Genomic DNA, 16,125 nt, shown 5'->3' with positions numbered 1-16,125 from the left:
TTTCCCTTTCACACTCCTGGAAAACACTGTTGATTCTTTGTACTCCTGCTTACGGAGTTCAGAGTTAACTTCAGGATACTTCTCAATTCAGCAGCTAAGCGGCTCCTACCAATCCGTTGGCTGTGCCATACAAATGATTATTGGCATCCTGCTCTGGATACTTGAAAGTTTGGTGAAAGTTTAGTGAAAGTTTATTTTTTTCAGTGCAATTGGATGGGAGCCAGGGCCTTCCTGTTGCATATGAGTCATCTGGAGTTTCTAGTCATCTCGGTTTAAAACATGCCCTGGGTGCCTCATCCATGGTTTCTAGTGTCTTCCAAGGGAAGTAGAAGCATTATAGACACCTGTAAAGCAACCTAAGTTCAGAATTCCTTTTCATTTTTGTAATGTTATCCTCCAGCTTAACTTTGTCCATGCCCAGTACATCTGCCATATTTCTTTAGAGCTCACCTTTATCAAGCTTTATTAAGATATTCAGTCTGGTTTTCACAGAAACAACTCTTTGTGAGCTCACATTTCATCTACTTACATAATATATAATGAAATTGCATAATTAAAATCACCTGGTGGAAACAGGTTTGGGAAGAATCCCAGCTGCCTCTCAGAAGGCATACAGCGAACCAGTGGGAGCAGAATTCACGAGCGTACGCACTGGGGCTGAGCATCAGCTTTTCCTGGGCCTTGGTCAATAGATTTCTAAGGAAACAGTAGACAGTGTCAGCCAATCCTCTGAGTCGGATACTCAGAGGTCAGTGAAAGACTCACAGTCAAATAGAAGCCTGAACTCTCACTATAGATGACACTAGGGCATGTTTTCCTTTGTGTGTGTGTGTGTTCTTTTAAAAAGGAAACCAATTAGCTTTGAATATCCTCATTACATTTTTTGAGGGGAGGGAGCAAATAATTTTTAATGGGGTGTTTTTTTAAACAAAGGCACTGGAGAATCATGCAATGCTGCCGGCATGGGGCACAATCCTAGACCATGAGTCTATACACACCTTTGCAACTATGATGACAGGACCTTTCATCTCACCTTTATAGTTTACTGTGACATCCCCATGATGGTCAAAATAAAGGAACACAGCGTCTTTCTCCAGAATGACTTCCTGTTGTTTAATTACCCCAGCTTGATGTACCTTCCTTCTGAACTCTGGTTTGCCTTTCTTGACTAGCCATCACCGTGTCACCTACACCAGCATCAGAAGTCTGCTCAGCTGTCTCTTGGCCCACTTCACAAAGAGCGTACACAGAATTGTGGCGCTTGTGTTCTCAGCCCAGTCGATCATGGCTTCTACCAGAAGAGCCAGGGAAATGTGGAATTTTGCACAGGGGGAGCCATCACATTCTTGCTTCTACATCTTGAGCGTGAAAAAAGGTCACATGGCTTTTTTGTGTGTGTGTGGTAAAATAGAAATCACATAAAATTTACCCTTTTGACTCTTTTTTAAGTATATCATTCAGTGGCATTAAGTTCAGTCTCATGTTGTGCAGTCATCACCACTAACTTCAGAAATTTTTCATCACCATTAAAAGAAACTCTGTACCCAATAAATGCTAACTTCCCTCTCCCCCCTCCCCTCCACCCCTGGCAACCATCATTCTACTTTCTGTCGCTATGCAGTAGACTATTCTAGGGACCTCATATACGTGAACTCTACAAAAGTTGTCTTTTGTGTCTGGCTTATTTCACTTAGCATCATGTCTTCAAGGTTCATCCATCTTGTCTCATTGCTTTTTAAATGGTTTTCCCACTCCAGTCTTCTGTATGCCCCTATGAAGACCATTTTGAGGTTGCCTCTCCTCCAGCCTCCTACAAAGAGGTGATCACCTGCCCTGCTGGCAAAGTTTGAGTGCCAGCTGTGGGCCTTTTACAGAGACCACCCCACAGTCCCCCAGACATGGTTGCTGGGCTCTATTCGTCCTTTCCAAGGTTCTAGGATTTTCAAATGCCTGTTAAAAATCTTCTGCAACAATCAATTCAAATACACAAGTTTGGCTATTCAAATTACTTTTTCCAAAAGTACTTTAAAATGCATTAAGTTATTAATTGCCTGCTGGCACTTTAATCAAATGGGAAAATTGACATAGCCAGAGGCATGTATTTTTGTGGAAAGAAAATTTATTTAAGGAGAAACAGCAGCTCTTACTGCTTAATTTAAACTGAGAAAACTGTGGAAAATCAACTGCTATGGAAAATTAATAAAACATTTCCAGCTGCAAGCAGTGGACTAATTGTACAAGATGAAGACTGCCCGGAATTAATAACTTGCAGTCTTCTGTGTGAAGAACCCCCCACCACTTCAATTTACTGGGAGATTAAATTACTTCTAAGTTTGCCGTATTAAAACAGAACATGAATAAAACGTTAGTGAACGCACATCTATTATTTACTGTCTGTGATATGGATATAATTATTTCCAAACAACTACAATGTGACGTGACCAGTAATATCTAAATGACTCTTTTAGCAAAAGAATCTACTGCAACATTTTTTACCCAAAGGCAGGGGGGAAATCCTTCTCTCACTGCTAAAGTAATAAAACGATGCCTTGTGGACTTCTACAGGTGGTATGTTCCCTGCCCCAGTGCACTGAAATGTGCTCAGTGTCCGGGTTTATACTTCTCCCTCCTGCATCAGATAGTGCCTGGGGGAAGCTGTGCAGTAGGAGATCTTAGCAACTCATTTATGAGCTCTGATCTCCAATAGAAGCCGATCCCACAGCCCAGAACCAATATAGATGCTTCAAGGCTTCTCTTGGTGCCTGGTGTGGCCAGGAGCACATGTGTCTAACAGGATCGATTCCTTTATAGGAAGCAGAAGGGAAGGCCAGAACAATTTCCTGAGAAAATGGGGTTCTTTCACAAGGATGCCCATTAGCACAGGCCCTGTCAACACCATGGGCTCACCCTCCAAGCTTGATCACGGCATTGCATTCCCTTGTAAGTCTTGGTTTCCTCAGCGATAAAATGAGGATTAAATAACACAAACCAGTGTTGTCCCTCTTCTATCTCTGTGGCCAGGACTGGACTAATTTTTTTACCCTAGGAGGGTCTGTCAGTTTTCCTGGTGTATTCAAACTCTGACCCTGTGAGACGAGATACAGCAAGACCACGCCACTCAACGACCAGGAGAGATTTGTTCAAGTGAGAGGGATGAAGAAAAGTCTGGGAAGCTAAGCGCTCTATTTTTCTGAAGTGATGGGATGTTTTTGGGGTTGGTTGAGTTTTTTTGTTTGTTTTTCGAATTTTATAAATTAGCAAATAACCCAAGAAACAAAGAGGGAGCAAACTGGATGTATGTATTGCAGAGACTGTATCAGAGATGGAGAATTTCTCAGCGGAGGGGTGCTGCCTCCCTCCGCTGTCCATCCCTTAATGCTCACAACAGAGGGTACATTCAGCTGCTTGCTACTTGATACCGCTGGCGGGAAGGTCCGCGAATCGGCCTGGAGAGAATAAAGGCATGTTGTTTAGAAATGCAGAGGCTTAACCTGAAGCATGACTGGTTTGAGGTTTACCACAGAAGTTATCTGGACATATCATTTGATTTCCAGGTTTTAAATGTAATTCTAAACAAGATCTGGCCGCACAGCCCTCTGCTGCATGACACAGGGAGACTTTATCTGCCGCCAAATGCCATTCAGGCTTAATGCTGCAGCGGCGACTTGTATAAATTGGGGCATTCTTTGAGGCCCTAAAGCATATGGCCTCTCAGAGGAGGAGAGTTGAGGCCTGCTTCCTCTTCCCTGTGGCTCAGGCCAGATACTTCAGGTTGTTTCTCTCAATTTGGGTTCCTTTTGGTTTTCCTTTTTCAGAAACACTTAAGACTTGTTAAAATAGGCCGAGTGTGCAGCTGCAGACACCACTGGATTTGAGGAGTCATGGGGCAGGTTCCTCCCCCTGCTGGCAAACATGAGGCCGATACCCCGCAGAGAGGCATGGAATCAACTGGTGCTTGTGCTAGTGATGCGATCAAGCAGGATGTGAGGGCGAGGATCTCTAGGTCCCGAAGGGAAGCAGCCCCAGGAAAGGCACTAGAAAAGAAGGGGGACACAAGTCAGCCTACCCGGGCCTGGGTGGACTCTGTCCTTGAGAGGTGGGAGACTGACCTGCCCTCTTGCCTTCACACGTCATTTCATGTTTGGGGTTTGCCCCAACCCTGAGTGAAAACAGGACGTTTTGAAAACACAGATGTGCCCTGAAGAGTTGTCTATATTCAGGGTCTCCACCTCACTTCAGTCAGACTCTTAACCCCGCTGCTCCTTCAGAACTGCCTTTGTCCAGGTCATCCTGACCTTTGTGGGGCCAAATCCAGTGGACATTCCCTGTCCTCCTTCTGTTTGACTGTGAGGAGCATCTGATCCAGTTGATCTTTCCTCTTTGGAACACCGTCTGGACGTGGCTGCTAGGAGGCCACTCCCTTCTCATTCTCCTTCGACCTCTCTGACCGCTCACCCCTCAGGCCACTCTTCAAGAGTTGTCTCCTTCCCTAAATCATAGCACTTACCACCTCCTCGTATACAGCTCGTCCTGCTTATTATTTGCTTGGTGATCTCTATCCCCACAACTAGACTGTAACCTCCCTGAGGTCAGGGAATTTGCACCTTGTTCCTATAGTCCTGAGAAATGTTAGGCATTGGTTGATGTAATATTAATGTAATACTGAAGGAATAAAATGGTTTAGAATACTCCATTTAAATCAATTTAGGGATGCCCTTTTTTTTGCAGAGTATATGAAACCGATTTAATAGAATCATATCTTACATAGGGATTAACACTCAAGTCAGTATTAGAGGAGAAAATCTCATAGAGTCAAAAACCCACCCTTAAAAATCTTTAGAGAGGTACCATGTCGGATTCTGATGTACCAGTTTCTGAATAAGCCCAACCCAATCTCTCCCTTAGGAGATTCTGTTTTGCCATATTGTCACAAGTGGGTCTGACATCATCTGATTTAAATGATTTCCGAGCTCATGCTATGTCTGAAGGCATTCTTGTTTTAGGAGATCTAGTTGAAATTCTTGTGCTGCATTACTGTGGGGTGCAGGTGGTGTATCACCTGTAAAATTATAAAATAAGCATCCCCTCCCTGTTAGGGACCTCCTCTGTGATGTCCCCCTCACCCCTATCCCGCCGGTTCTTGAAGACTGCCCACGGGCAGAGAGAGTCCACTAGAGCAATGTATACTTCTGAAGTGTCCTCTTGGGCAGAAAAACTGAACATTTCTTTCCCCTTCTTCTCCAATTCCTACTTATTGTTTCCATTTTCTTTTAGCTACTTTGCAATTAGTCTCTTAAGCCAACATTATTGTTACGGGCTGAATTGTGTCCACTTCTCCCAGATTCATATGTTGAAACCCTGACTCCTAGAACTTCAGAATGTGATTGCATTGGAGATAGAGCCTTTAAAGAGGTGATTAAGTTAAACTGAAGCCCTTAGGGAGGGTCCTAACCAACCTGACTGATGTCCTTATAAGAGGAAATTTAGATGCACAAAGAGACATCAGAGGTGTGTGCACACAGAAAAAGACCTTGTGAGTACCTGGTGAGAAGACCAAGATGGCAGTCACTTGTATCACAACAATAGAAACCTAACTCGTTCCTAGCCTCTATGTATGTCAACAGTTTCTCTTCTGACTATAAAGAAGATGCTTTCTGGTCCCAACCCAGTCACTGCTTTGCTCTGTTTCTTGGCTTTTCCATCAGCAAATGCACGTGCTCTCCTCCACTTTGAGCTCACTTACCTTGAATGTTCACCCTCCAGGAAAAAGATTTCAAACAACGTCAAGTAATAATGGCCACACATCCAGCTTCTACCCGTGCTGGGAAACAAAATCAGGCTGCACAGCTATTGGCCAAAGGGATAAACAGGTGAGGAGAAACAACACAGAAGACTAGTTTCTGACTTCAAGTGACATTTTTGGTAGGCTCACTTAATTTAAAAAGTGGTAGTGGAAAACTGGAAAATTACACAGTTCAGGATAGGAAGTGGAAGACTTAACCAAAAGGTGAACATTCTGACACCTCAGTTCCTGTCTGCAATCCCTGTTTCTTTAGGCTGCCATGCTCTCTCTTTTTAAGGGGGCCGTATTGCAAACATCTAAAGTATTTTTTTCCTTTGGTTAGTGGAGGTACTGAGGATTGAACCCATGACCTCGTGCATGCTAAGCATGCTCTCTATCACTGAGCTATACCCTCTACCCCAAACACCTAAAATCTTAAATAATCAAGTAAAATAAAGCATATAAGAAACTTTGTTTATGTAGTAGAGGTGTGCTAGAAAAGAAAAGTGGAATTTAAAGAACTGTCTTAGTAAAGCAAAGCCAGTATTATCTGTAAGAACCAAGTCTACTGTTGAAGGAAATTTTTGAAGTTTGTATTTATAAGAGATTCTAAGCTATAAGGGAAGAATCTTACTTTGCTGACACATGTCAATCCACTTAATTATCAATTGAATATATTTGATTTTTCTTTTTTTTTAATTGAAGTATAGTCAGTTACAGTGTGTCAGTTGCTGGTGTACAGCATAATGTTTCAATTATACATATACATACATATATTTTAATATGCTTTTTCATTATAGGTTACTACAAGATATTGAATATAGTTCCCTGTGCTATACAGAAGAAATTTTTTTAATCTATTTTTATATATTTAGAAATCTCAAACTCCCAAATTTATCCCTTCCCAACCCCTTTCCCCCAGTAACCCTAAGTTTGTTTACTGTGTCTCTTGAGTCTGTTTCTGTATTTGACTTTTCTTTTTCTTTCTCCAGTAAGACACGTATTTGAAAATGTGTGCTTCCAGTAGATTTTCATGATTTGGATAGATTTTTAAAACATTTCTTATGAACATTTAAGGGAATCGAAAGTCTTTTCTGATTCCTTATTGTTTCTCTGCTGTTCTAGGGAATAATGTGCAGAATTGAGCTTTGCAATACAAGGCTAAGGTCTCTGTTTTATTACGGGGATAGTTATTACCATAGGTCATTATAAGATAAGAAGCCACAAATACATTAGTAATGGCAAAGATCTATGCAGTTAATATAGCGTACATGTTTGGATGGGGATATATTCCTGCAAAGATGTCTTTACATTTCAGTAATTAAGTGTGTCATATTAATTGTGTGGCCCTTTCACAAAACCTTGCAAAAAAAAAACACACACACCAAGAACTTTTCCTCTTGATATCAGATTAGAACTGATTGCGTAATTACATTACCTGGATAATTAAATACAAATTTAGTAGCTTCAGAACTGTACAATGTTGTGGTTTCATTTTCTAATAGAATTACCCTGCCTTTGGTGTAGAATTCTTGCTAAGCAATGGAGATCTAATTACTTAGTGACGTGACATTAACTCCTCAGGGACCTTTCTTCAGAGAAAAGGCTCAGATTAAAAATGATTCAGGGAGCTTCTTTCTCATTTCATTACTGGGACCCAAATCCCTGGAATTAGAGACATGAGAGATCTAGGAGGCATTTTTCTCTCTTATCCAGGGGGCAGGGGAAGTGTGTTTATGAGACATTATTCTTCTGGGTTTGCTTAGGTCCAATGTGGATTTAAAAAAAAAAGAAAAGAACAATTTCTGGATGTAACACATTGTTGGGATGAGTTCCTCCTTGAGCCTCTGAAAGACATGTCACTTCTGTTGCCTCACAGATTCTTTAATGAGGATCTGAGGACACACTTGTTTGCCAAGGTACAGGGTGATAACGTGGCAGTGTTCCTGACAGAATAATTACCTCATGTCGAAAGTGATTTTAGGCAAAACTAAAACAGGAATATCCCTGTGTGAGGGATACCTTCAAGTCACTCTGATAATAACTCTGTGTAGGATTTGAAGGCATTCATTGTTTTGTTTGATAACAGACATTGAAGCCACTTTTGTAGGTCAGAGCCCAGTTATTTTTGTAGTTGTTTAAACTTAAAACAGCTTTAACTCTGAAAGATTTTCAATTAGGGTGTGCAAAGAAACAGCATTCATTGCCCCTACTAGTGGGAACCACCGGCTAGAGCATGTGTTTTCTTTTTCTTTTTGTTCCTTTTTAATCCAGTCATCTGTTGATGAACATTTAGGTTTCATCTGTATCTTGGGTACTGTGACTGCTATGACCATTGGTGTGCATGTATCTTTTTGGCTTTTTTTAATTGAAAAATTTTTTTAAATTTTAATCTTATGAGGTTTTTTTTTGCTTGCATCTAACTTTATTATTCATTTTGCTCGTGTTTTGGGGAGGAAGTAGGTAGGTTTATTTATTTACATACTTATATTTTTAACGGAGGTGCTGGGGATTGAACCCAGGACCTCTTGCATGCTAAGCACACACTCTGCCACTGAGCTATACCCACCCCGCCACCCCGAGCATGTGTTTTCCACATTTGCCATCTGTGTCAGTTGGTGTTTTAGGTCATGCATCTGGAGGTCAGCGAGGTGGACCTGCTGACCTTAGTCAGGGCTTGCTCACAAGTCTGGAGTGAGGCTGGCTGTGGGTTGATCTAGGCTAGTGTGACTGGGGTGACTCAGCCTTGGCACGTTCCCTGATGACGGCTGGAGTGCAGGGGAGAGCAAACCAATGCACGAGCCCATATCAAGCCTCTGCTTGCAGCCTCTCTTCTAAGGACTCAGTGAACAAAGAAGAACACATAACTGAGCTCGGTGTCAGGTACAAGATGCTAACATCAGGCTACCCTGCCCACGGAGGAAGGCAAAGGGACATGACAAGGGGCATGGAGACAGGAAGGAGTGAAAAACTGGGGCCATGATTGCTATGCACCACACAGTTCCGTGAGCAACTGTGTGATTGCTCTTTTAACATGGAAAAACTGTCTGTTAGATGACCTTCAATCCTGGAGTAGGTTTAGAAATGAGCCATTAAATGGGACATTGTAGAAAAAAGCATGTAGTGTCTCCCTTATCTGTGAGTCCTTTAGTTGTTATTGAAATTGCTAATTAGAAAGAACAATCTTGGCTGCAATTGATAACTTTTTTATCCTTATTAATTAGAAGCATTATTCCTTAGGTATTACTGCCTTAGTCTGCTCAGGCTTTTATAATAAAATGCCGTAGACTGGGTGGCTTAAACATCAGGAATTTAGCCCTCATGGTTCTAGAGGCTGGGAAGTCCAAGATCAAGGTGCCAGACAATTGAGTTTTCTGGCTTACAGAGAGCCACCTGCTCACTGTGTCCTCACATGGGAGGGAGGGAGAGATAAGCAGGGAGGAAGGGGAGAGAGAGTTTCTTTCTGGTGTCTCTTCTTATAAGGACACTAATCCCTATTATGAGGGCCCCACCCTCATGACCTCAACTAACCCTAATTACCTCCCAAAGGCCCCATTTCCAAATACCTTCACTTTGGGGGTTAGAATTTGGGGTGGGAGGACATAATTCAGTCCACTGCAATAGCTATGACCCAGGTTCTTCAGTATGTAAGGGAGCTCTGTGAAAGCAGTGTCTCCATTGCTAAGAGTGAGATGTGGATTGTAATGGAAATGGGTGAGGGGTGAACTGGGAGGGCACTGTAAATAATGTAGGAAGGAGAGAGATTGGGGTGGATCCCTGTGAGAGCTGGTTCCTATGAGCGGGGCTTCAGACTCCCCATTACCTACTCCATGATAAGCACCCATCCAGAGGTCAGTCATATTTTCTACTATTTGGCAAGACAAACACTAGACTTCCTTGACAACCCCAGTGAGATTATGTTAGTGGTAGTTAGTTTACAGTTGCATCCAAAAAACTGAAACATAGTTTATATTGCAATTGCAGAGATGATTAAGATAATGATTGGTCATATATTTGCATTTGAAATGATACAGGGAAAGAAGAAGCATTTTTACTTTATAAATTGTGGGATTTCTTTTTTTTATGGGCAGAATATATGGATCAGGAGATAACTTTAGTTTTAAAACAATAATATTTGATATGCTAAATTACAAATTCAAAAACGTAGCTCTTCCATAAGCTTTTAGGTTTGGCTTACAATTTTTATTATACTGTGTATTAGCCTAACAAATTTGAATAATTACTTTTTAAGTTGGTCTTTGAATAAACTCGTCTAATTAATACATTTAATTAAATATCCTAGAATACTTTCAATTACATTTATTAATGTATGTACTTGATTTTCTTTTAGAGTCCTTTGATTGACCAACCTTCCCAAGTACTCAAATTATTCTTACAAGTTCGATAATTGAAACTCATAGATGGTGATTCTTAAGCTCTCTGAGACAGTCCAGTACTATTTATAACCTTAGATTTCAACTTAAAATCACAAGGCTAAATTGCTCATACTGGCTCATACATTTTAATACTGGAATTACAAGGCTGAGCAGTTACTCTAATAGGACAGATTCTCTTAAATATGGACAAGTAGTAATATATGCCAAATATACACAGATTCCTTTTCACTCAAACATACTGAAAATGCAAGTTTGAGCCGCTTAACACTTTTACATTCATTCTAAAAGATTTGAATGATCTCAAAGCCGTGCTGAGGATTAAGATTGTTTAATGACCAGAGGTTCCAGCTGGGACCAAGACTGGATTTTTGTCGTCAGTCCTAATGTAATATGCTGCTCCTGCCTTTTAGTTGTTATATTTAACCTCCCACTCCCAAATGGGTGATCCCAGATAGACCTTTGCCCTGGGTTCGAGTTATGTATTACCTAGTTCTCCTGTAATCACACCCCACCCCCCATCCAGGAAAATCACTAGATTGTATTTGACATATTTTTGACTCTTTATTGTATGTGAATTTCTTTCTCCCCTAATTCTAGAGGATACTCAAACCTACCAAAAGCCTGCATTCTTTCCGTATACTTTTTATCTCTTATGACCACACAGCTTTTTCAGATATAAGATAACAGCCAGTTTGATTGTGTGGCAATTTCTCATGGCTTTGTTTGACTATTTTGGTCACAACTTTCAAGGTCATTTTAATGACACAGGTGTTTTTCAGAAAGTCAAAGTCCAAATGCTATCAGGTTTCTTCATTTCAAACCACTGATGTTATCTTCCAGATGCTGCATTTTTCACTGCATGGGAAGGTCACAATATGATTTGAAGTTTTACGAAGTATTCAAGTGTAAATGACAAATAATGTTTCCATAGCTTAATTTAAACTTTATGGATTGATCAAGAAATGTTGATTCCTCGGGAGCAAACTTTGAAGACATTTAAATAGAACATTTTTTTATGTTTGTGTCTTGTCTCCTCAAGTAGATTGTAAGCTCCTTAAGGAGAAACACTTGGTCTTATATTTATTAATCAGAGAATATTGGTTGGCTCGGTAATGAAGACTAGTCACTTGATGAGGACCTGAACTCCTGCCTCATAAAAAAGGAGGGATTTTTGTTGTTGTTGTTGTTGTTTGGTTCAGATGCTCAATCCTGTAGCAAGAGAATGAATTCTGGGGACAAAGATACTGCTGAGCTTGTATAATTTATTTAGAATCCTTAAATCCAGGACCAAGGATGTATTCTCAGGGGACATTGCATTCTCCATAAAAAGTTGTTGATTTATGAAGAAAACAGTCTTTTAAAAATACAATATAATCATATTCTGGGTGACATACAATAGAGTCCTACCATGTAATTTCAGCACCGAAGTCTGTGATTGTAGTATTATCGGAGCCCAGCAGTACTTTCACTGTTTCAGACTAATGAGTAGAGAACACCACAAACTCAGTACATAAATCACATATTGGGTTTTCACAATTGCATCAGAAAAATGAAACAGAATATTTATTACAGTTGAAAAGATCACCATGATAACAATTACTCAGAGAAGTAATACTTTGATCAATAAGTAATGAGGATCAAATGATGTCAAGGTATTTGGTTTGAAAAACGCTTTCCAGGAATTCAGATAGTTGCATTGAACATGCCCAACTCAACAGAACGAGGGAGGGGCAGGCAGTGCCACAGCCGTGCTGTAAGTGGTAATTCAATTTCAAGACAACATTATGTATCAGGCCATATTAATTTAATGTTGTTAATTTGAATTTTGTTTGGTTTGCAATTTGTTTGTAATTAGTGCACAGACTTTGGTTTTATAATTGAATAAGAATTGCAGTATAAGGAGCTCATCACTAGTTTTATGTGCATACATGTTTAAGTAATATTATTATAAACATAATTGAAGTCAACATCTGGGCGTCAGTAGGGGTTTCTTTTTTTAAAGGGCTTTGTGCAGTACTTGAATTGAGAAACTTTGATACAACATTTTACATACTAGTACTGTTCCCATTTTCATCCCAGAGAATTTAAGTATTTTAAGGGTAATTAAAGCATAATAATTGATAAGTAAATAGATTATACATGCAGGTGTATGTGAGTGTATACATGTATAGATCTTACCAAAAACTACATAATGCTTTGAACTCTCAGAAGATAAATTATGTTCACGTTTGTACTATTACGATAAAAATTACTGTAACATTGAATCAAGGGATTGAAAATAAAGCCCAACATGGCTAATCCTGACCCAGGACTATAAATCTATGCAGTGAGGTGTTAATTCCTTTCAGGGAGTGGAGTTCTGTTAATCCATTAGGATACCCTGCTTCTTGTTTGCCTTTCTGTCTCCGGAATTTTCACGCAAATACAAGCACCAGAATGGAGGGTTCTGCCTGCTCTGCTGGAGGCATGTAAACAGCACTCCCTGCTTCACCTGTCCTTGCCACTGTCACACGTCTGAGTGATAGGGGCTTTGGGAGGTGCCTGAACATGAGTGTCATTTGATCGGGGAGATGCCTGGTGCCTGGTCTTTAAAAACAAATGGAAAAAAGCATTCTCAATCTGATTCTCTTAACCTGAGGTTCTTGCCCTGGGTAGGCTCTGGGAGGCGCGGGGAGTGTGGGGTGTGGGGGTGGAAAGAAGGGGAGAAAAAAAAACCTCCCAGTACGGAGCAGAGCAAATTGAAAGTCACAGAGGGGTGTGCCTCAAGGCGGTTTGTAAATCCACTTCCTTTGTCATAACAAGAACAAATCCCACCTTTTGAAGTTTCTCCTTCTTGTTACAAGGGGAATGCCTTTTGTTTAATCCATTTTAGCCCTTAATACCTGACCGGGATCAATCCTGTTGGCTAGATTACACAGCATTCATGCTGATTTTACCCTGACCAGGGATGGGGCACCAGGTTCTGCTCCTTGGTGTTAGAATCTCCAAAACAATCAACATCTATGCCCAGCCCACTTTTATTGTGAAAGACAAAGTGCACTCTTAGAGTTAAATGCATAATCATAATGAGCATTGTTGAACAGATTTTGGTGTGTTCTATGAATGCTGTATTTTCAATGGTCCTGTGAAAACATACTCGCTTATTCACGTGGGGCATAAGAGACTGATTTCATCACAGAGAATGTAAGGCCTTCAGTCAGAACTCGAGGACCACCTTCTTTCCCAGTCCCTGTATCAACTGTGGATACAGTTTTGAGCAATAGGGGCATTTAGTGTCTCGATCCCTAGCCTCCGTGTAGTCTCTTTCACAAGATAAGAAAAAGAAAAGAAGAAAGCCTCTTAATAGAATGCAGCCTGATTTTTTCAATCTTTACAAGCTTTCAGCTCCTTTTCTTACAAGCATCTCAAAGCTGGTGACAAGCAAAGGTGAGGAGCCCTCAGAGTAAATCTCAAAAGGGCCAACTGCTGATTAGGTATTTTTCTAGGCAATTGGCTACTAACTGGCTCTTAAAAATGCACATTGTCTCTCAAATCACTTCAGGTTGCCTGAGTGCTAAGAAACCTTTCCAGAAAACCGAAAGGCAGAGCGGGGTGGGGGTGGGGGGTGGCGAGGGGGCGGGCTGCAATTATCAGCGGGGCTTTCCCGTTCCCTCTCGTCTTGAAGGAGGCCGAGACGTCACAACTGCTTCTCACCAATGTGGTATGTCCTCAAAAAAGTGGATCATGTCATGTAGGAATGACCAGAAAATGGCCCAGTCAGGGGAGACAGGAGATGTCCATTTGATACTTGGGTCAAAGGCAAGGCAGGTGGGCTCCTGGTTTCTTCGTTTTGGCTGGTTCTGTTGGCTCTGACAGTCACCCCAGGTTTCCCAAGGGCAGAAACTGTGCTCATTCATCTCTCCAGCCACAAGTCACATCACATGACTTGCGGCTTTGTGAAGTCTCAGAGAGATTTATGGGCAACGAAATGAATTGATTTTGAGAGTACATTGGGGGCCCTCTCCAGAGGAAGGTGAAAATAACACTTGTTACCAACAACCATATCAAGTAACATGTGGAACATGCTATCCTTTTCTCTTTAATAGTCAGGAGAGAGAAGTACTATTTAAGTTATAGTATTTGAGAATTGAAATTGCTTACTGGGTGTCACATTAATTCATTTATTCCTGTGATGCTTTTTTCATCTCCGTCCTTCACACTGGCAGGTGGAATACACTTTTGCTTGCCCTAGATAGGAAATACTGGTAGTGATCCTGAGAGACAAAGCAGAGCATCTTAAGTCACATAGGTTTGACTTCAAAGTTAATGATTTATCAATTTATCGTAATATAAAAATGAATGTGGGTGCAGAAATTGACAAGCTAATCCTAAAATTCATCTGGAAATGCTAAGGACCCAGAATAGCCAAAACAATCTTGAAAAGGAAGAACAAAGTTAGAAGACTCCCACTTCCTGATTCCAGAATTTATCACAGAGCTACAGTCATTGGGACTGTGCAGTGCTGGCGTGAAGAGAGACTTGTAGATGGTAATGTCCGTCCTGTCTGTCAGCTTTGCTGAGCTAACGGTCCCCTGTTGTTCAGTCAAACTCTAATCTAGGTGTTGCTGTGAAGATATTTTGTAAATGTGACTGAAGTCTGTAATCAGTTTACTTTAAGGAAGATTATCCGAGATAAGTGGGGGGGGGTGCTGATTCAATCAGCTGGAAGACCTCAAGAGCGGAACTGAGGCTTCCCTGAAGAAGAAATTCTGCCTGTGCACAGCAGCTTCCGCTTTTGCCTAAGAAGTTCAGCCTCCCCTTCCTTTCTTTTTTACCCCCAGGTACCAGTCATCTTTTATTAGGCGTTCATTCTCCATTAGGATACGGTCAGGAGTGCAGAGTGCACCCTGTTCAGTGGTACTTGCGTAGCCACTCATGTGTGAGTTCTTGTAAGAACAGCAGTAATTGGAAAGCATGTAAGCTGCCAGCACCATAGAAAGCTCAGTGGTACTCCCTTTCTTCACATTGACATACTTCTTGTAATACGGGTAGTAACCTCATTGAAAGGCTCCAGCAATGCCTTTAGGGGTAAAATCCTGCATCTGTATCCAGCTTGGCAGCTCCCCTAATGTGACATCCAGGAGCTTCTTCTCCTTTAGTGGTGTGATTGACGCCATCCTGGAGTCCTGGCTCCAACCTGCCCTTCCTGACAGCCTGCCCTGTGGATATTAGAATTGCCAAAATTGCATAAGCCAACTCTTTGCAATAAATCTCTCTCTCTCTTTCTTTCTCTCCATATGTATGTATGTGTGTGTAAATATGTAAATATGGGCAAACCTTGTTTTATTGGGCTTTGCTTTACTACACTTCACAGATACTGCATTTTTTACAAATTGAATTTCTGTGGCAGCCCTACGTCGAGCAAGTCTACCAGTGCCATCTTTCCAACAGCATTTGATCACTTCATGTCTCTGTCACATCTTGGTAATTCTTGTAATATTTCAAACTCTCTGATGGCTTTCAGGAAAGAGTTTTTAAAGGCAACATTTGGGCAAGTGTTGTAGCTTATGGCCTTTCTTCTGACTGGTTGATGGTGAGGTTAACAAGGTGAAGTTTTGGAAATCTTAATCATCAAACCAGCCTGGGATCTGTGTGTTTGTGGTCAGCATGTAGTCATCATCTTTCACCTGGGTGAGGGTCTTAGTTTCTGCAGAACAATTCAAAGACACGCATCAGATTGTTAGGTACATCCCTTGAGGGGGAACTAGGACTCTCGTTTTGTTACCTGAAATACTTGCTTTTCCTTTGTTTCTGCATTCCCTCACTTCCCTAACTAGTAATTGCTTGAGTCTGCTCTTTGGAACTCAGGGAAGGCCTAGGAGACTAAAGCCTTTTTCTACAAACAAGAACCAGGACAAGGAGAGGCTTTTGTACCTGGGAGAGTCCTGCTCAGTTTCAGTCACCCCT

At 41.2% G+C, this 16,125-nt stretch overlaps 2 pseudogenes; both read right to left on the bottom strand.

Moving 5' to 3' along the window:
• Positions 1-944: 944 nt before the first annotated feature.
• LOC116664448 lies at positions 945-7,749 on the bottom strand (annotated as a pseudogene).
• A 7,320-nt stretch (positions 7,750-15,069) lies between these two features.
• Positions 15,070-15,335, bottom strand: LOC102512597 (annotated as a pseudogene).
• Positions 15,336-16,125: the final 790 nt, after the last annotated feature.

The sequence above is a fragment of the Camelus ferus genome, chromosome 6, assembly GCF_009834535.1.
Source record: "Camelus ferus isolate YT-003-E chromosome 6, BCGSAC_Cfer_1.0, whole genome shotgun sequence".
NCBI lineage: Eukaryota > Metazoa > Chordata > Mammalia > Artiodactyla > Camelidae > Camelus > Camelus ferus.
Note: the sequence above shows the minus strand (reverse complement) of the source record. Positions and strands in the feature narration are given on the sequence as shown.